Below are 13,726 nucleotides of genomic sequence, written 5' to 3' on the forward strand. Positions count from 1 at the left end.
AGAGTAAAAGTCATCTTTCCTCTACTGAAAGAGACTACTACTTTATCAGTGAGATGTTTTAGGTCATTAGAAAAAATTTAAGCATACAACAAATTGGTTAAATGGAATAAAGTGATCCCATTAAGCGAACTATGCTCATTATGAAAATACACCTTTCATGTGGATATATATATATAATATGGAACATATTTATTATTTATTCAGTCACCAGTATAGGTTAGCAGACAATATGTATAGAATATTGGCAATTTTCATGAAAGGCAAAGCAAAACAATATGCATTGAAATGTTAGTGGATGTTACCTTTGTAAGAAGTATTTGTTATCTTATTGTTATCAAAAAATTCAAAATTAAAATATATTAATTACGATAAAGATACATTTTTATTGTATACATAAAATCAAAATAAAGGTTTGGGAGTACATTTTTCCACATTGAAAAATTTATGCCCTAACCGGTTTGGCTCAGTGGATAGAGTGTCGGCCTACGGACTGAAGGGTCCCAGATTCGATTCTGGTCAAGGGCATGTACCTTGGTTGTGGGCACATCCCCAGTAGGGGGTGTGCAGGAGGCAGCTGATTGATGTTTCTCTCTCATCGATGCTTCTCACTCTCTATCCCTCTCCCTTCCTCTCTGTAAAAAATCAATAAAATATATTTAAAAATTTATAATTATTTTGAATGCTACAGTAAGTACAATTAAAATATATAACATTAAATAATTCAGTTATAAGATAGATATATTCTATGACTGCATTTATATGAAATGTCTAGAAGAGGCAAATCTTTAGAAACATAAAGTAGATTAGTGGTTACCTAGAGCTGTAGGGGTGACTTTTTTGGGGGTGGAGGGATGACAAAAATGTTCTAAAGTTAAATTTCGATGATGCTGGTATACTGTGAATATATTTAAAAACACTGAATTGTAAACTTCAAATTGGTGAATTATATGGTGTGGAAACTATATTTTAATAAAACTCCTTAAAATGTTCACCAAAGTGGGTGATTATAAAGGAAAAGGCAGAGGGAATAATCTCTCATCTGATAGAACTATTATGTATCCTATGTGGTGTGACTCATAACAGTTTGAAACTTTTAGAACTCTATAAGATTTGAAAAGTTATTACAATTTCACTATATAATAATTAAAAATAAAATTTAAAGTCTAAATGTTGCTGCTTAGCCCCTGCCACCTGGATTCCTTTCATTTTCACTGATTTCAAGGAGCACATTTTGTTGACAGAATTCTCTACTCTTATGTGTGGCTTTCAGAAAATGGCCACTACCGAGCATTATCTGGACTCCAGAATTCCCTCATCCATGTGTGACTCAAAGCCTTAGAGACTCTCCCGGAAGACACTGTAAAAGCATAAGCAAACAGGGATTACATAGTAAATCATCCTGACTTCTGGATGCATTCATTTAAAATATACCAAGGAAATTCTGGCATTTCAATTTCATTCAGTGTATTGCACCTTTTGGCCCAAGTGTCAGTCAGCCAACTAAGCTAATTGTTCGAGCTAATCCCACCCACGCCAGACAGGAAATTATGTCCAGAATTTCCCCCAGTGTTTTTATTCATTTACATTTGGACTTATCTTACATCACATTTTTCTAAATTGATACAACATCCTTAGGATCCATTCCCTTACGCAGTCTTCAAGTTTCAGTCAATAGAAACTACCCAATCTTGCATATTTTGGGGGTGTGCATTGCACCTCAACATGTCACCCTTTTATCTCACCAACCAAGGTATGTAGGACCTTAAATCTGGTTATAGGTCTAGAAGAGATAGACATAATCCCGGAGAAAGATCAGGAGTCCTTGGCAGGCCAATATCACAGGAAAAGATAGTACATGTTGTTCAGAAAAGAAGAAAGAAACCTCTCGGGCAGATAAGGAAAGTCGGCTTCTTCTGGCAAAGGAGGTTTGGTACAATTAAGTGATTCAAAATGCCCAGCTTTGTTGAAATATAACAATATGACTCCACCTCACTTTTCAAGATCATAATCTTGTCAAAATCTGAGTGCTTAATTTTTTAAACTATTCGTTTGTGCAGTTCCGTTGAGGTATTAATTGATCTACAATCAACTTCCCTCCATTGAAGAGTAATATCTGATGAATGTAGACATATGAATATACTTTGAAAACATTCACAGAAATCAGGATAACAAATACTTTCATCATTCCTAAAGTGCTTCTTTTCTTTTTCTCTCTCTCTTTTTTTTTTTTTTTATATTCCTAACACAATCCCAGTGCCTAGGGAATCACTGATCTGCTTTTTGCCACAATAAAATATATTTGCTAGAATTTTGTATAAGTGGAATCATTACAATAGGTTGTCTTTTGCCTAGATGTTTTTACTCAACATAATGATTCTGAGAGGCATTCATGCTATTATCATGTATCTATAACTTATTTATGTTGTTTAATAGTATTAATTGTATGAATACAGTACTATTTGTTGAATCCATTTAGCTACTTGGATTGCTTCCAGCATGGAACTATTGCAAATGAAGATGCTGTAAGCATTCATGTGAAAGGCTTTGTGTGGGCACATGCTTTTATTTCTTCTGGATAAACACACAGGACTGAGATGGTTCAGTCCTATGGCAGTGGTGAAGAAACTGCCAGACTAATTTGCAAAGTGCTTTTACCATTTTGCATTCATATCAATTGTGTATGACAGTCCTAATTGCAACATGTTATCACCAAAAGTGTCCTCAGTCTTGTTGTACATATTTGATCAAATGTGTAATGGTAACCCACTATGGTTTTATCTGTGCTTCCTCAATTACTAATTATGACCAACATCTTTTCATGGGATTATGTGTTGTGTGTGTGTATATACAGTGGGGCCTTGACTTACGAGTGTCCCGACTAATGAGTTTTTCGAGATATGAGCCGTCTCTCGGCCGATTTTTTGCTTTGAGTTGCGAGCTAAAATTCAGGTTATGAGCCAGCTTCAGATACCCCACCGCTAGTTGGCGCAGCGAATGCCACAACATCAGCCCAGCATCACACGTCTCACTCGTTCACTTTTTGATTTGACATATGAGTAATTTGAGTTACGAGCTCCATCATGGAACGAATTAAACTCGTAAGTCAAGGCCCCACTGTATATGTATTCCTTGGTTAAGTATTCATCTAAATCGTTGCCATATTCTTATTGAATTGTCTTATGATTTAGTCAAAAGAGTTTTTATATATTGTGAGTGGAAGTCTGTTTCTACTAGACGTTTTGCAAATATGTTTTCCTAGTCTATAAATGATTTTCTTATTTTTTTAGTTCTAGTAGTATTTTCTCAGATTGCTTAAGATTGTTTTACATAGATGACTATGTTGTCTGTGAAAAAAATGATAGCTTTACCTTTTTTCTTTCTATTGATATGCCTCTTGCTGCCTTCTTCAATTGGCTCAGACCTATCGTACGATAAGAAATAGATGTGAGAGTAGACTTCTTTGCCTTGATTCCTGATCTTAGGGAGTGTGGGGCACGGGTACGGTGTTTTGGCCAGGTTCAAGCCTCGGACTAATGAAAGGACAGGGTCCTCTCATAGCCACGTGCAAGTCCCAGCTGGAGGGCAGGGCCCTCCCAGCACGATTATAGCCAACGGCTGTGGTTTTAAGCTTGAACCGATGGTCCAAACACATAGCCCCCGGTGCCTTGTGCTAGAGTTCGGGTGCATGTAGTTGAGTGAGGTTGAAACTCACGAGAATGCTGTAAACAACGTGATCACGCCCCTACTTTGCCTCGTGGCATCTGCTATAAAGACACGGCTTGTGGGCGCTGTCATTGTCTCCTCATCAGGGAGCAGTGTCCCACGGAGACCCAGCTATTATTCTCTTGTCTGTCTTTCCTTAATCCTTTCACCCCTCCACTCGGGATCACCCTTGGTCGTGCTGGCGTGGCACAAGGGAGAAAGCATTTAGTCTATTATTATAAGCACATTGTAATTCATGTACCTGAACATGTAAAGCACATTGTAAAGTACAGAGATAGATTGTTCATAGGTATGTGTAAACAGTTTGAGTTTTATTTCTGCTGTGAGTTGATGTTGAAAGAGTAGTGAATTTTGTCAAGTTCCTTTATTACTATTGAATGACATATACATTTTATTGATTTTGATATTATCATATTTTAAAGTAATTCAGTTTGTTAATAGTTGAAACACATGTATTTATTTTGAAATATTAAGCTAACTTTGAATTTTGAGATATAAAACATTGTATTATGATATATTATACTTTTTATATTATATTGAATTTGCTAATATTTTCTTAAGAAATTTTGCATTTTAATTCCTAAAGCCTATTAAGTCTGTAGTTATTTTCCTCTTCCCTTATAATTAACCTAGCCAGTTTTGGTATCTAGTGAATATTAGCCTTATAAAATGCATTAAAACTGTTCTTCTATTTTCTGGAATATTTTTTTTTAATAAAATTGGCATTGTTTCTTACTTAAATATTTTTTAAATTCACTAGTGAAGTAAATGGAAGAGTTTTATTTACAAATTCAGTTATAATTCAGTTAATTACGTCTCCTTGAGTGAGCTATGGTAGTCTGCACCTTTCTAGAATTTGCAAATTTCATCTAAGTCGTCGAACTTTTGGCATAAACTCATTCACAATATTTCCATTTTCATCCTTTCATGTTCTGTTGTTATGTCCTTTCACTTTTGATATTGCTAACTGTGACTTCTGCTTTCTTTTCATTGTATCATATCATAATGTATTGGGGTCAGTGTTCCTCTGTGCATTAAAATGAATGAGTATTCTGCTTTTATTGGTGGAGTATTTCATAAGTGACAATTTCAATTAGATCCAATTTGCAATGTTGGGTCTTCGCTATCCCTAATAATTTTCTGTAAACGTGTTCAACCAGTTATTGTGAAAGGGTTGTTCAATATCCAACTGTATTTACAGATTTGTATTATTTCTTCCTTCATTTTTACTGGCTTTTAATTTATGTATTTTAAAACTTCTAAGTGGTTAGATGGGCATTTAGGATTGCTATGTCTCCTCAAATAATTGACCCCTTTATTGCCATGAAATAATCTTGTTCATCTTTATAAAAGTACACTTAAACTCTGCAATAAGGTGAATAATAATAAACACACATACACCAAAAAAACACACAAATATGATTAAACCATAAAGATAATTTCAAATAGAAAATGTAGACTTAGTAATTCAAACTCTGACAATAAGCTGATAATGGAAATACATGAGAAAGACTGCTAATCCATCAATTTTATTAATAGGTTTTATTAATAACACAACCAAGGCTTTTGCTTTCTTTTAGTCCTCACCTGAGGTGATATGTTTAGAGAGAGAGAGAGAGAGAGAGAGAGAGAGAGAGAGAGAGAGATCAATGTGAGAGAGAAAACATGTTTCAGTTGCCTCCTATCCCCACCCCCCCCGCCCCAACTGACTGGGGATCGAACTTGCAATCCAGGTATGTATTTGCCCTGGCAGGGAATCAAACCCAGTACTGCTGGTATAAAGGACCATACTCCAAACAACTGGCCAGGGCCTCATGTTTTTGGTATTAAATTATTAAGTAATCCCCAGCAACAAGAAAAAGAGTGGCGGAGAGCAGAAGGAAAAAGCTGAGAAAGAAAACCTGTAATAAGATCTAAAAGGCAAATATTTGTGAATAGAAAAAAAGCTTCAAGGCCCAAACTTTGATTTCTATTTTATTTTATTCACTTATACATGCTTTGAGTTGATTTAGTGCTGACGAATTTGTTGTAGCATGATAGGAGCATAAATTAATAAGGGATTTTTTTTTAGGTTAAAATCTGTTTTCCTACTAGAAAGCATAGAAGTAAATATGTAATTTTTCCTTGTCATTCCAAAAACAATGAATTTAGGATGCTTTCAAAATATCTCATTAGCTAATTTTCTTTTTCTTTATAAAATAACTAGAGGCCCAGTGCACAAAAATTTGTGCCTTTGTGGGGAGGGGAGGTCCCCCAGCCCGGCCTGTACGCTCTAGCAGTCTGGGACCCCTCGGGAGATAATGACCTGCTGGCTTAGGCCCGCTCCCGGGTGGAAGAGGGCAGGCCCAATCCCTAGGTGCAGCCCCTGGTCGGGCTCAGAGCAGGGCTGATTGGGGAGTTGGGGCGCCGCCCCCTGTCATGCACAGAGCAGGGCGGATCAGGAGGTTGTGATGCCACCCCTAGTCACGCTCAGGGTAGGGCCAATTGGGGGGTTGGGGCACTGTCCCCTGTCACACTCAAGGCAGGGTTCATGGGGAGGTTGCGGCACCACCCCCGTCATGCACAGAGCAGGGCCAATCAGGGGGTTGGGGTGCTGCCCCCTGTCACTCACAGAGCAGGGCTGATCAGAGGGTTGAGGAGCTCCCCCTGTCACTCACAGAGTAGTGCTGATAGGGGAGCTGGGGCACCGCCACCTGTCACACACAGAGCAGGGTGGATCAGGGGGTTGGGGCGCCGCACCCTGTCACACTCAGGGCAGGGCTGATGGGGAGGTTATGGCTCTACCCCATCACACACAGAGCAGGGCCCGTGGGGGCAGTGGTGTTGGGGCGCCGCACCCTGTCACACACAGAGCAGTCCTGATCAGGGGGTTGGGGTGCTGCACCCTGTCACACACAGAGCAGTCCTGATCAGGGGGTTGGGGTGCTGCACCCTGTCACACACAGAGCCGCAGGGCAATCAGGGGGTTGGGGAGCTCCCCCCTATCAGGCACAGAGCAGGGCTGATCAGGGGGTTGGGGCACCTTCCCCTGTCACGAACAGAGCAGGGCGGATAGGGAGGTTGTGGCCCCACCCCCTGTACACACAGAGCCGCAGGGCGTTCAGGGGGCTTGGGGGCTGCCCCTGTCACACTGATCCCGGTGCTGGGAGGCATATTACCCTTTTACTATATAGGATAGAGGCCTGGTGCATGGGTGGGGGCCGGCTGGTTTGCCCTGAAGGGTGTCCTGGATCAGGGTGGGGGTCCCCACTGGGGTGCCTGCCCGGTCTGGGTGAGGGGCTGAGGGCTGTTTTCAGGCTGGCGGGTGACTGAAGCTCCCAACCGCTCCTTTTTTATTTTTTTTTTCTTTTTCTGGGCCAGCTTTAGCTCTGAGGCTTGGCTCCAGCTCTTAGGCCTCCGCTGCTGAAAGCAGGTATCTGGTTTGTTTGGGTTCTATAATCAAAACACTGTTTCAACTCCAGCTCTGAGATCCCAGCTGGCTGAAAGCAGGTTTCTGGGGTTTTGTTTAGCTTCTATATTTGTAACAATGTTTCAAACTGCAAGCTCAGAGGCTGGCAGCGGCAGGCGGGAAATGTTGGAGTCCTCCATCACTGAAGCAAGCAAGCCCCATGTTCGCTTCAAGCTGCCTGGCTGCCGGCCGCCATCTTGGCTGGTGGTTAATTTGCATATCGCCCTGATTAGCCAATGGGAAGGGTAGTGGATGTACAGCTAATTACCATGTTTCTCTTTTATTAGATAGGATGTAAAATACATATTTGTTTGTTAATCCTCACCCAAGGATACTTTCCCATTGATTTTTAGAGAAAGTGGAAGGAACAAGGAGAGACAGAGAGAGAAATACATCAATGTGAGAGAAACACATCAGTTTATTGCCTCCCTCACATGCCAGACCAGGGCCTGGGATCGAGCTATAACAAGGTACACACCCTTGACCACAATCGAACCTGTGACCCTTCAGTTCTCAGGCCAATGCTCTATCCACGAGTAAAACCAGCTGGGGCATTAGCTAAAACCTTAACCAGATTGGTAACACACATATAAATCTAAAAACTCTCACAGTGCATTTCAGACATGAATCCATTGGCCTGCATGAATGCACATTAATATCAGATTGATATTCAGATTTGGTAAGTTTTGTTGATTTTTCAAGTTTATATCAAGAAATATTTTTCAAATGATTGAATTCTAAAACCAGTTTTTCTTTATATTTAGATAGCAATGAGCACATAGAATGGAATTCCTACTCAATATCTTTTTAGAATAGTTCCGATTTGTATAGAATGTTTTCACCATCCATATACTGGTTTGATTGTACAAATAACAGCTGACTGTTTTAGTGTAGCAATTCTAAATTATAAATATATTTGTAAATTGGCAACACAATCATTTATGGGCTAATTATAATCATTTTTCCAAACATGGTAACTTTGCACTACATTAAGTAAATAATTGAAAATCCTCATTTGTTAAATTTGTTATGGTTTATGATCATAACAACAGTTTATGACATGGACGTTGTCATTATTTTTAATAGTTAAATTTATTCTACTTACAACCTAATTCATTTTTATTGCCAAACATCTTTATCATAGAAAATGTTGAGAAGTAATCTTTTTAAATTATTATTTTCAAACATTTTAATTTTATCTTTGTCACTGCAATCAAGCCTAGAGAATACGTTTTCTTAGTTAGATAAAGGGTTCTAGATATTTCTAATTTGGTTATGAAAGTAGTTCTACACTAATAATTTAGCTGTTGCTCTCTTAAATGCACCCCACATTGTTCTAGCTACCTTTTTCTCATGAAGTATTTCCTTTTTCATTTTTTTAAAAAATATATTTTATTGATTTTTTACAGAGAGGAAGGGAGAGAGATAGAGAGTTAGAAACATCGATGAGAGAGAAACATCGATCAGCTGCCTCCTGCACATCTCCTACTGGGGATGTGCCCGCAACCCAGGTACATGCCCTTGACCGGAATCGAACCCGGGACCCCTCAGTCTGCAAGCCGACGCTCTGTCCACTGAGCCAAACCGGTTTCGGCTCCTTTTTCATTTTTAAAAACATATAACTTTACGTCATAAACCTGGCTGTAAAGCTGCCTCACTAATGGCACTGCTCCTTATTCTCACTGATTCCACACAAATGCATATATCCCTGTACAGACAGCCATAAAGCACTCAAGTATTAATGAGTTGAAATTAAGGTCTTCATCTCCGTGAACATTTAAAACGTTAATTTTATTTTCTAAATACACAACGTGCTTTTCTAAGATTATCAATTGCAATGTTTTGCATCCCAAGAAAATGAGATTTTGTTGTCTTTTAATAATTTTAAGATAGGGACAAACACATACATAATTTTATGAAGTTTATAAGTACCTGCTATGTATTTTTTATCAACTATTAGAACATCAAATTCTATTTATATGTATGCTCTCAAAATGGTTTAATAGTGGATTCTTTTGTAACATAATAAATATGTTCTTATTTAAAAACAAATAATAGCATCCACTTGTGGGATTTCTCTTTCATCAGTCACTCCCTAACTTCCGCCTTCACTGAGCCTGTGTTCAATGCCTGTTTTTACAGGCACATTTGTAGAGAAAAGCAGGAACAAGAACAAACCATACAAAGCTCTTGCTCTCCTTTAGTTTATATTCCCATATACATGCATGGACATATTTATTAGAGAGGTGTGTGGGGGATACTCTGAGTGGCAAATGAAATTTTTTTAAAAAAGCGTGTAGTTTAGCATTATGCCTGGAACATAGGAAGTACTCTATTAGCATTATGCCTGGAACATAGGAAGTACTCAATAATCAGATGTTGTTCCTATGATTATTATCTTTCTCTATACATAATTAAAACCTAGTCATACTCTTGATTATTGTCTGTCAAACATTGTGATAGTTCATCTTGAAGACCGCATGCTTTTTTATATTATCCAGCTTTGCATTGAAAGCCGAGGAACATAGCTAGTATTCAATAAGCATGTCCAAAATTGAACTCTAAGTTCCCTTTCAGCTCTGAAAGATTGTGAGTCTCTGAAGAGTATTGAAGTAGTGACTGGTGATCTCTGCTCTGAAAGCAAGTCATTTGGGGAACCACAGATGTTCCATTTATCATCAGAGGTACCTGATTGAATTGTGTGAAGTGTTTGTTTATCGACAGTGGTGTGGGTATTATTTATTGGTTTTCACAGGGTTAGATTGTGTCTCATTGTAAAGTTCAAATCTTTTGGGAAAACGAAGCTATAAAATAGGTATAGGTACCCCAAGAAGTGATCTCAACCTCACATTAAAAGGGAACAAATCCGTGGTTATTATAAGGATTGTGCATGGCAAATGGTAAAGCTGACATTCTGTAAGCCAGATGTGGATTTAAAACCAGATGCCATGCAATATTTATACCACAGTTCTTTGAAGGGCTTCCTGTCTTTGCCAGCTCTGTTTTTCTGTGCCTCTAATGTTCCATTGATAACCTCAATGTTTTTATTTTCACCTATTTATTACACATGATATGATGGACCTCTCTACTTACTGAGTAAATCTGAGGATCATGTGTATGCGGGAATGAATTCATGCTTATATTTTCTCAGCCCATTTCAAATCAATGTGGTGTGCAGAGGTCAGGAGAGATTTCTCTGTCCCTCTGATGGTCTTCCTCCTGTTCAATGAGTTCTGTGCAATGATCCCTGTGACAGACATCTTTCATCTCTAGCTCACAAAAATTTAGTTCTGAATAGCATTCTTTTTAGTGTATTGAATTCAACAGATGGTACCAAATGGCCAATATTTTAAACTACTTCCTGAGGGTTGATCTCCAGCTGAGCCTCCTTATCAGCCTTATTCTCATGGACTTGCACTGTGCGTTGATTCATTTTAACACTGTCATGTGAGCAGCACCCATGTTTCCCTATAAAGTGTAATTGTGCATATAAATAGACATATGAATTTCATAATTTCTTCTCCTCTGCTGGTGGTATCTTGAAGCAATTCTTGTATTTAAATGATTGTCTTCCATTTCAAGTTTGTATCTTTTTGCAATTCAGTTCACAAAAGGAAAAGGTATAGGTAGTGATTTTGTCTTAGCTATCAACAGACCTTTGATAGACACCCTCATCTTTGTTGTCAGGCTGAAACATTCTACAACATTCTGGAACTGAGTGGAAAAAAACATTCTTCACACAGGGCTCATGAGTCCCTGAAGTCTTTATTGGTACTCAGCATACTTTCCCACTTTCATGAGAAGAAAAAGGAGATTTATATTAGAAACTGTAGTGAAAAATGTCTACTTCAAATGCACTCAAAAGACTTTCCAGTTGTTTTATTGCAATTCCGGGCATCCTCATGTCACTGAAATAACTTGGGCTGAGCAAGGTAGACAGTCCTCTAAATCTGTGGGAGGCTACCTTGAAAAAGACGATGGGAATATAAATAGGCGCTATTCTGCTGTTGTTATTCATGTTATAGTCAGAGCTTCCTAGTTGTAAGTTACTACTAAGTAGGTGTAAATATCTGAACAGCAATGAAAGATGAGTACCTATCATATATCTGTAACCTGTAATCCCACACTTATAATTCAAGCACAAGGTCAATAGGGCCAAATATGTCAATATTCACATTTTCTACATACAAATATATTAAAATTTTAGTAAACAACCTTTCAGTGCCATAGTAAATAAAATAAAAGTCTTACCGGATGTTTAAAATAATTGAAAAGCTAGAAGTTACTTCCAACGAGAAATACTGATTTGAAAATTTACAGAAGATATTAATTTTATATCAAAATTAAAATGAATTATCAAAAAGAGTTAGTTAAATATTTTCAAATGGATGACCCATAGCCATACCTGAATTCTGAGTCCCTTCTTTTTTCTATTGGTTATTCTTCTCTGAAAGGAAGATGGCTGTAGCAATCTTCACATATACATATACATATACATATCTGCATGCCCATATTTCTTTCTACCTGCTTGCCTGCATGAGAATGAATGCTCGAAATTACTAGGGTAAGCACATAGTCTCAAACATATATGACAAAATATGTCAAAAATATAGTCTGTAGCACATACTTCAGGCACCATCCTTTTAAACATAAATTGTATTTTCTTTGTTCACTACTACAATTATGGCCTTCTGCAACAGATGGGAGGATATAGTATAAATGATCTAAGGGGCTTATGGTTATAGATCCTAGAGATGAAGTTTGTTTTTTTATTGTATTTTATTTTTTATTTACTTCAGAAAGGAAGGGAGAGGCAGAGAGAGATGGAAACATCAATGATGAGAGAGAATCATTGATCTGTTGCCTCCTGCACACCCCTCACTGGGGATCTAACCCACAACCCAGGCATGTGCCCTGATAGGGAATCTAAACATGACCTCCTGGTTCATGGGTCAATGCTCAACTGCTGAGCCACACGTGCTGGGCCTGGTGATGAAGTTTTGATGACCCGAATCTTTTCTGTTTGGTAAATGAAAATGCAGCTTTACATTTGGGTTTAATACTAGTTGAATCATTCCACATTATCTTTACCTCAAAGTTCCTTTTGCTTAAAGGTAATAAAACAATCACTGTACCTGGCTGAGGACGTCTGATGAACTCTCGTCATTTTGTCTCTTGGAAGAGAGAAAAAATAAGAGGCCAGGACTGGCTCCAATCATGAAGTAGGGGAACATAGTCTTTGGTGTTCTTCTCTGGCTGTTCTAAATGTTTCCTTGCCTCTTTCATGCCAATCCAATGGATCAAGGGAAACATTCAATAGGAAAATTAGAGATGATGCTGTGCAGGGAAAACAGCACGTAATTGTTCATTTAAGTGCTTAGGAAGTAAGGCTGAGGCCATGGAGAAGTCAGAAAATTATCAGAAACTCAATCCAAGTAATAATAACACCAAAATGCTTCCAAGCAGCTGATTACTTTCCAGGCAGCATTCCAAGCGCTTTACATATATTAACTTATTTAATACTCATGACCACCCTATGATTAAGTTATCATTTTCACTCACATTTTATAAGTGAGGGAAAGAGCCTAGTAGTTAAAAAAAAGCTCATGCACGGAATAAATGAGAGAATTTGTATTTGAACCCAGACAGGCTGGTATTAGAGCCCTGGGTTTATCCACTACACAGTGTTGCTCCTAATGGGGCCTCGTCAATGTCAGCATTAACACTACTGTAGAGGAGAACACGATCAGACCACTAATTAGCAACAAGCATTCTCAAAACATAAAAAAAGCAGCAATCTGTAGGATTGAGGGCATTAAAAAAAGGAAAACATATAATTGTGCAAGCACAGGGCCTGCCATAAAATAAACACTAATTATCTTTTGAATAAATAATGAAAAAATAATCATCCACGCTGCATCCTGGGATGAGATCACCACTTTCTCCTTCATCCCTGTGAGGCTGTCACCCCATGAGAACCATTCCTGAGGAGCAGAAACTCCGAGAATCGCACACCTGCCCATCAGGGAACCAGGCTGTAGGGTGGGACAGAGGCTGCTTCCATTTACATCCATTAATATTCCTCCTGCATGCTAGAACCCCAACCTTCTAGATGTTTCTCTCGAATCTCTAGATGCCCAATACTTTCCCACTACTCCTTGCTCTTCAGAAGCTCAGTCAGCAAGTTCCAGGCCCTGCTGTGCGTCATGACCATGGTTTTTGAACAGGAGAGAACCCTGCTCTTGCACTAATTTTTCTATTTAAGAGATGAAAGGAAGGAAGGAGGAAGAAGGAAGGAAGGAAGGAAGGGAGGGAGGGAGGGAGGGAGGGAGGAAGGAAGGAAGGAAAGAAGGAAGGAGGGAAGGATGGAAGGAAGGAAAGAAGGAAGGAAGGAAGGAAGGAAGGAAGGGAGGAAGGGAGGGAGGGAGGGAGGGAGGGAGGGAGGAAGGAAGGAAGGAAAGAAGGAAGGAAGGAAGGAAGGAAGGAAGGGAGGAAGGAAGGAAGGAAGGGAGGGAGGAAGGAGGGAAGGAAGGAAGGAAGGAAAGAAGGAAGGAG

Source organism: Myotis nattereri (genome assembly GCF_964212035.1).
Source record: "Myotis nattereri genome assembly, chromosome: 10".
Taxonomy (NCBI): domain Eukaryota; kingdom Metazoa; phylum Chordata; class Mammalia; order Chiroptera; family Vespertilionidae; genus Myotis; species Myotis nattereri.